Here is a 9,268-nt window from a genome sequence, read left to right as displayed (position 1 = left end):
TGTGCTGAGTGTGCACGGTGTGTTCTACTGTTCTAGGTCGAGGAACTCAACGGAATATAGAAGACTCAGTCGTTGGATACACAAACTCTCGTGTTTCAAAGATCCCTCAACCCGTTATACTATAGAATAGTATAGAGAAGCAAGGGGTCGATACCACCAAGATGGACGCGCAAGAAGGCATCTAGAGATTTTTTGGTTAGAAAACGGCTGCTGCCACGCAAACTTTGGTTGAGGTATTCTACTTCTAGACCTAGGCACAAAATTAGACGCTTAGACCTAGTAAACTGTAAACAACATGCAGTGCTTTAACATCCTTAGAACTACGGAATTTTAAACTTACTTCCTAGACTGAGCACACGATTACCAACTATAGCTAAACAGAACGCAAATAAAAATGGGTCCAACTTCCGGAAATATCAAGTACGGAAGAAAAGCTGCAACTAACTAACAAAGCATTTAACTAACACTAACATGCATCACATCAACTGAATCAAAACCGGAGATGAAGAAAACAAAGCACATACTGAGATTCAAACAGAATATAGAAATGCGGACATTGGAAACTCGCATACAATCGGAAATAAAATAGATCTAAATATACTAGACGGAATGAAATGAAAACACGAAAACTAGGAATAAATCTCAATCACTCTGCTTCAGGTACAATGTCGGATGCTAAATCCACTCCGGATCCAAGCAACCCAAAATCAACAACAACCAAAATCGACTCCATTTTTCCTGATTCAACCAGATCTACCCCGATCAACACCCAATTCCAGCGATTTCACCAAATTCAGCAATCAACAAACTCAAAGTAAACGACATCCATAATCAAAATCAACAAAGACTTGTTAATGGCGGAAAATAGAAATTTCATAAACTAAAGCATATTCGACAGAAACAGGGCCGAGCATCAAACGGCGAAGCTCGATGAAATTCACGTCAGAAAACTAAAATGAAAGCGATTAAAGTGTATCTTCGCCCTTCACGAGGACGGTGTTACTCCAACGACTAACTAGTAAACAGTAACTGATAAGTCGTATTCTAGGCCTTGGTTACTGGTCAGTATGATGTGCATAATTGAATTATATCTGCAAAACAGTTGCTAAAGTGTGCAGGGAAAGTGTTCCAGTCAGTATGGAAAGACTCGGACAACTCAGGTGAAAAGGGCATCAGAATGTTGCTATACTGGCCAGTATGCATGCCAAAAAGGCTCGAGATGGAGAAGAAGGATTGCTGGGAAGATCAGCCACAAGTAAGGGCGAAAGGGTCATTTTGCAAAGAGAGTCTACCCTAAAAATCAAGGGCAAGCCTCCCTATAAAAGGAAGCCACTTAGAGAGAGGAGGATCATCATCAACTTTAGGAAAAACACACTTAGTTAGAGTAGTTCTCTCTCAGCAGATCAGTCCTTCAGTCTAGTCTTTCATATTCTCGTTCCTCGCCACAACCATGGTCACCTGAAGTTCCAGAAGTCCGTCGGAGATTCGCCTTCCACCGTTCCAGCCAGTTTATTCCGTAGTCGTAGCAGTTTCATCTCCCGGAGTGGCAAAACAGTCTTTATTCGCTTTCTTAGTTAACCTTTACTTGTTTTCTTTCGTTGGATCTGCTGCATTTTCAGTACTTATCATCCTTTGAAGTGTTTTGTTGAGATCCAAACGTTTTATGCAATGAAGTTGTTTTTATGCATCTCGTTCTGTTCAAATCTGTTTCATTCTGCCTAGGTAGCTTAGATCTAGTTGTTGCAGTAATTTCTAAGTGTTGGAAGCATGATTTCATTTGGAGTTGTTCGATCTGTGATTTGTTAGTTCAGTGGCTGTTTAGATTTATTTTCCAGAAGTGTCTTAGTGTGAAATCCGAGTTTACGTTATTCTGCCACCCTGCATGTTGACCAGTAAGCGTAATTTCTATTTCGTTAGTTTAATCTTTTGATTTGGAGTTTAGATTGTAGATCTGTTTTTGTGAAGTTGTTAATCTGCATTTCTCGTTCATGGAGCCTGAGTTGTTTGATTTGTGTTCAAACTTGTTGGAGAAGACAATTTCCACATCCAAATTTGGGACCACATTTACTTTTTAGTTACTTTTTGCTTTTGTCCTTTACTTTTCCTTACTTTTCAGCTGTTACTTTTCAGACATGTAGGCCTAGTCACCTAACTACCTCTTTTTCCTCTGATATTCTGTTTAACCTTTTATAGTAAACGTGTACCTTCTACATTTATTTCTGAAACATCATGTTCCCCACTCACACGTACACAGCCGTCTGTTTAACAACTCTCTCTCCTCCTAGTCAGTAGAGTACCACTTTAATTTCCCGTCTAGGTAGAAACTCAACCCAAGCGTGGTAGCTAACCAAGCCTTCTAGAATATCACCACAATTCCCAAAACGCATTCATCTCTGTGGGATTCGACCCTTACGTCCACTATACTAGCCAGTAGAAGTGGGTTGAGGTTTATTGATACTAGGTTCAGGATTAGCAGGGGCTTCCATACTGATCAGTAGGATACATCCTTGCTTTAACGACACCTGCACAAACCTGCTCTTTCAAATGGCGCCGTTGCCGGGGATGGATGACGTTATTAGCTTTTATTAAGAGTGATATTTTGGCGTATATACTGTTCATAATTTTTCTCTTTTCTTTTTGCTTCAGTTTATGAGCAGCAGCTCGGCTCCTGACCAGTGGAGGCCGAAGATACTTCAGCGAGGATCTATACTCGTAACCACTCGATCCGGCCTGTCGACGGCTTTGTCTGACTTAGGTTCGAGTAGTGACGAGGAGCAATACACCATAGAAGGGTCAATACCAGAAGAGATACCACTGTTGGAAGGCAACCAAGGGAGATGGCTGCCAACGTAGATGATGATCCAGAGATCGGAACGCTGAATGCGCATACCGAGGGAGAACCACCGCAAGCTATAGTAGTCACCCCGGGACAAGCTGCCTGTGATGTGAAGCCCCATGTTATCGCAATTCTGCCAACGTGCTGCGGGAAGAGCTATGAAGGCCCTTACGAGTTCCTTCATGAGTTTTGTAAGATTTGTAGAGCGCAGAGGAGGCCAGCAGGGGCAACCGAGGATGACTACAGATTGAAGGCTTTGCCGTTCGTTTTGAAAGGGGAGGCAAACACCTGGTTCATGCGCCTGCCCCCCGACTCCATTGAGAGTTGGGCCGATTTCAAGTCAGTATTCCAAGGCGAGTTTTTCCCGTCATCCAAGACAAGCGCGCTGAAGAGGGAAATAACTAGTGTGAAGCAAGGGTACGATGAACCCTTGAGCGATTATTGGGCGAGGTATATGGGTCTTTTAGATGCATGTCCCAATCATCGCATGGCGGACATTGAGATACATCATACCTTCTATGAGGGGATGAACATAACAACCAAGGACCTGGCCAATTCGTCGTCGGGAGGAAGCTTCACGCAGCTGCGAGTCAGCGAAGTGAAGAGGGTCCTAAGAAAGCTACTGAGTGCGAAGAAGGAGTATGACCATTCAAGGGATGGATACAACCGAGAAAGGGTTGCAAGTGCCTCGTCTACTGACCAGGAGCAGAAGCTTGAACAGAATATGGATTTGAAGATGGATGAGCTGAAGAAGTCACTCCTGAGCGCAATCGAGAAGAATACACCGTCGGTTTCCCCAGTTGGGAACTGCAAGGGTGCAGAACAGGGAAACCAAGGACCGAGCTATGATCAACCAAACAACTTGGTCAATATGGAACAGGCTAATGCTGCCGGGTATTTTAACTCAATTGGGAATTGGATCCAGGGGGGACAATGGGACGCACCATGGATGGACCATCTAAATTTTCGATGGGGAGATGGAAACCAAAATCAGAACCAAGGTCAAGGTCAGAACCAATACAACCCCCACCCGAACCAGAATCCCAACCGTGGCCCAGCAAATCCCGACCACCAGTCCAACTGGTCAGGAAGGAACCCACAACCCCATAACCAACAGCCGCAAAACCAGAACCCAAACCCTGTTTATATACCACCCCACCAAAGGAACTTCCAAAATTACCAGAGTCTACCCAACCAAGGACCACCACCTCAGCAAAATCAGAACCAGTTCCAAAACCAGAACCAATATCATACTGACCAGTACAACCCTCCTGGCCAGTATAACCAATACCCACCTAACTAGAACCAGCAAAACTTCCAAAATTTCCAGCCCATCCAAAATCCCCAGTATAACCATCACCAAGGACCAAATCAGTCCTAATATCCTAACAGGTCGAGGAGATCCATGGAGGACATGATGGGAGAATTGCTCGCGTCGCAGCAAGGTATCAAGGGTGAGTTACAATCCCATAACGAAGTAGTGCAAGGGATGCAGAGTGCCCAGAAGGAACATAAGGCGGATATTGATATGATGAATAGGCAGTTGGCCCAGCTGGCCAGTTCGATGGGTGAAATGAAAGGGAATTCCGGGAAACTCCCATCTACAGTCCATGTTCCTGAAAAGGCGAACGTGAGCAATTTCACATTGCGGTCCGGTACTGCCTATGAGGGACCCCAACCGAAGAAGTCCAACGGAGAGCCTAGTGGGACAAATATACTGAAGGATGTCGTCTCGGAGCGAGAGCTCAACAGACCTCTACCTCAGATGCAGGATCCATTCTTTTTGGATAAAGCACCATTGGAAAAGAATGAAACAAGAGGCGAACTGCCCAAGAGAGACCCTCCTAAGGAAACGGAACCCACGAATGAGGCTCTCACCCAGAATGTGAAGGGGCTGGCAGCGGAAGCGTGCGTTCAGAACGGATCACATGAATTTGATCTATTTAGCAGATTATTTAGACAAAATCTATTCGCGTAATTATCACATGTATCATGCTCATAACTTGAATTAAAACATGCTTTAGCACATAAAATTCCTAAAACATGCTTACTACGGAATTAGCCAATTTACCTCGTTGATTCAATCAAGAATCGATGATGGCTTGCTCCGTCTCCATGTGAAGATCTTCAATACAAGACCTCGGATCTTCTGACTGGTGTCCCGGACTATACGCTGATATTTGTGTGGGCAAATCTCACCAACGTACTAGGACCTGAATAATGGAAGACAGAACTCAGCTCACGGAGGGAGCACAATTTTTGAAAACTCTCTCAATAGGGGGGACGAAAATTTTGTAAAATAATTGTTGTGTTTTCTGTCTCCTTTATTCTCCTATTTATATAAGTCACATATTTGGCCCAGTCAGGGATCTAAGGAAGAATCTGGAACATGCCTCACCCAATTAGCTTTTTACTAATCAAATTCAACCCACAATTTAATATAAGCTTATATTGGAATATTACGAGCAGCCACTACAGAAGTAATATTGCACTGCCTTCCAAATCCGAAATTACAAGTATTCCGGGTTTCCTTTAATTGTATTTGATTTATTTCCCGCGCTTAAGATGGAAACATCCATTAATTAATTAATGTCTGCTATAGACTTAATTAATTAACATATTTCGAATTCCAAGAGTGGACTTAGCAAGAAACTCTTATTTATTATTCATAGAGTAATCAAACTCCAACTAGCTAGGTTCCGAATAATAAAACCTCGTTTCGAGCTCCTCTTGTGGATGTTATCAAACGAGACTCTCCTCGCGCACGTTTCAACATAATAGCAATCCTAGCACCTCTAGATAATGATCACCACTACCCAATATACCTGGATCGTTGGGTTACAAAAAACCCGCACCTTTGGTAAGTCAAAGTAGTGGATACTCAATATCGTATGCTCAATGCTAACGTACATTGATTAAGAAATTAATTCTCAAGACCTCGTCTTTCAGTAGATAGCATAAAGACTCGTCTTGCTGTTAGATCCATTCAGTGCTATACCACACCAACGTCATCTTATTTCAATAAGGTTTAGAAATAATCGGACTGACATTGCAACCTTTCGCGATAGGTAGTCTAGGCCTATCTAGGTTGTGAAATTCTTATTTTTTTTTCTTTGTTTAGAACTGACCGTGTTACCTTAAATTGGACGACGCCCACAACCGGTCTACTAAAACAAAGACTTAGACTTTGTTACGTTTGCTCATACATTTAAATATGCAATAAACAACCATTAAATGTAAAACATAACAACATTATGACAAAAATAATCTGTTGCATTTATTGGAAAATAACCATTAGAGTTTTACAGTATCCAATCACTCGAAAGGTGATTTCTAGTATACAAAACCCTAACAGAATGTACCCAAGGAAAACTCCGAGAAGGCTGTTGAAGGACCGACTGAAGAGGCGAAAGGAAAAAAACCATTCCCTTACCGGTTCGTGACCAAGAGGAAGAAGGAAAACCCAGTGGATTACATGTCAATTTTTGGGAAGCTGGATGTCACCATACCATTCCTCCAAGTCGTGAAGCTACCCCCGCTTGGAAAATTTATCAAAGAATTCATAGCCGAGAAAGCCCAGAAGGATGGGAAGATCATGGTGGAAGGGATAGCGTCAGCAATAGTGCAGGAGAAGCTGCCACCCAAGAGAGCAGACCCAGGTATGTTCACTCTACCCATAACTGTAGGAGATGTGAAAGTCGAGCATGCAATGTGTGATCTTGGAGCTTCTATTAATGTCATGCCTTTGTCGATCTATAACCGATTGAAGGGAGTTAGATTGTCGAGTACTAGGGTGTTGATCCAACTGGCCGATAGGTCATGCATAAATCCCGAGGGTGTGTTAGAAAACGTGTTGGTTAGAGTGCATGATTTTACTTACCCTGCTGACTTTTATGTGATCAAAATGAGTGAGTCCGAGGCTAGGGAATCTAGTGGCATATTGTTAGGAAGGCCATTTTTGAGGACGGCCAAGACAATAGTAGACATGGCTGAGGGAACAATTTGCATTGATTTTCATGGGGAGAAGTTTACTTTTGATATCAATGAGGCCATGAAGAAGCCTATTGATTCTGAAAACTTATGCTATGTTGATGAGATTGACCCCTTAGTCCAAGATTTTCTTGAGACCGAACTATTGCAGGAGAAACTTCAAGCTTTAGATGTGTATGAGCAGGTTGATGTAGAAGCAGCTGCATGGTGCGATCTGATCAGCAGCCGAGGATTGACTGATGAAGAGATAGAAAAAGCAATTATGAACTTTTGTCAGAAATCAGAATTTATTGGAGCAGCAGGGGCTCAACTACCAGCCAGTACAGGGGAATTCTCAGATGGTGAATTAGAAAAAGAGGGGGATGCTGCAAAAATCCTTCTACCCGCAGACACACTTCCCCAACAAATTGATTTAAAGAAAGCGGCCACCAAACAAGCCTCGGTGAGACCCTTTTCAAACCTCCAAGATGAAACCCCAGAAATACAACCGCCGACTGAAGAGCGGCCGCCAAACCCACAACCGCAACCACAAGAGCCGATTCCTCAGGCTCCGGCGATGATTCCCATGAACGAACTGGCGCAGTTCCTCAGGCAGCAGGACCCAAATAAAGATTAGGCGGCTGTGTTGGCGGGTTTTAACCAAACCGGAAACGGATCAAGCATGACCGGAGGAACCCCGATAGTACCTACCCCAGAAACAAATGTTCAGCCCACAGTGTACCCACCGATTTCCATTCCAACTTCCTCAACAATCCCACTAGAAAAGAAATCTCCCTTGACGACCGCACCATCAGAATCCTCAAAACCCTCCCCGACTCGCCAACAAATCGAACTAAGGGATGTTGACCCTCTGAAGGTTGTGCCCGCGAGTGCTCGCTAAGATATGACTCAGGAGCGGAGTGAACAAGTGTGCACAGAGAACGTTAATGCAGATGCTCGGTCAAGACTCCGCGCTTCTTAAATCCACTGGATCACTAGGTCTAGGAACTCAAGGAACACAGAGTGTTTCTGTCGTTGGACACACTCGACTCCCCTTCAACAATTAAATCCCTCAACCCCAAATACTATGGATTAGTATAGGGAAGCGGGGTCGATCCCACGAAGATGGATTCGTGAAGTAGTGCTAGAGACTCTGGAAACAAACGGCTGCTGCCACGCAAAGGGTTGAGAATTTTACCTAACTCTAGTCCTAGGCACGAAATGTAAATGCTAGACCTACGAAACTGTAAACACATTGACAGCAAACATCATCATGATCGCGAGGTATTAAAATCACTTCCTAGACCGTGTAAACGATTCACAAATTAAGACTAGACAGAGAGAATAAAAGCAGTGGGGACCATGACTCCAAATATAGCAAGTACGGTAAAAGCTGCAAACAACCAACTCATGCCCTGAGTAACAACGACATACATTTCCCTAACTGACTCAAGTACGTAAATGGAGAAAATAGAGCACGTACCTAGATTCAAACAGAATATAGAAATCAGGACGCCGGAAACTTGCTACGAATCGGAAATACATCAGATCGACATAAACTAGGCGAAGCGAAATGAAAACACGTAAACTAGGCATGAAATTAAATCAACAGTGCTCAGATTTACGTTGAGTGCTCGATCCACTCCGGATCCAAGCCACCTGCACTCAACAACCATCAAAATCAACTCCATAACTCCGATTCTTACAGATCTGCTCCGATCAACTCTGAATTCCAACAATCACAGACAATCGTACAATATCAGCAAGACAAAACCCCGATTCATCCACAAACAAACTCTATTCTCCCAGATCCAACCACGAACCTGCAATAATCCGTGAAAACAACCAACTCCAACAATTTCAACTCCAGAATTCAAGTAAACACAATCAACAAACAGAAATAAACACAACCAACATAAGCGAAAACGAAACTTGCATTAAGACAAGAGAAATATTCAGCAAAGTACGAAACGGAAATTAAATTGTTTCTTCGCCCCACAGAAGGACGGTGTTACAACCCAATCGAGAACGTGAGAAAGCTAGATGTGAACCCAAGGTGCGTCACCTTGAATCTCTCCTCCAAAAGAACCCAAGTGTGTGAAAAGTGAACTAAGTTACAAGCTGTTAGCGAGGCCCCAACTTGCACGCTTCTTCATTTTATAGATGCGGACATAGCCTTCTATAGTCTTCGTAGAAATCCCTATTCTACCCTTCAACTACGAGGCTTCCTCCGTCAAGCAATTCTCTTCATAATGTCCACTCTTTCGCCAGTTTCCTAGGACCATGCAAGCGTCCTCTTCATTTCCTGGATCTAGCGAAAACCTTCACACACCTGGCTTTAAACATGCGTTAGACCCAGCGTTTTCATGAAATAAAATCCCTAGACCGATGCATGAAATTGGCCTTATCACCCTCTTTCTGCCTATTATGACTCTGACCTAGGGGAAGGCGAATGGAAAGCAA

The sequence above is a fragment of the Salvia splendens genome, chromosome 6 (assembly GCF_004379255.2).
Source record: "Salvia splendens isolate huo1 chromosome 6, SspV2, whole genome shotgun sequence".
In the NCBI taxonomy this organism is placed as follows: domain Eukaryota; kingdom Viridiplantae; phylum Streptophyta; class Magnoliopsida; order Lamiales; family Lamiaceae; genus Salvia; species Salvia splendens.
The sequence above is the reverse complement of the archived record's forward strand: the minus strand, read 5'-3'. Positions refer to the sequence as shown.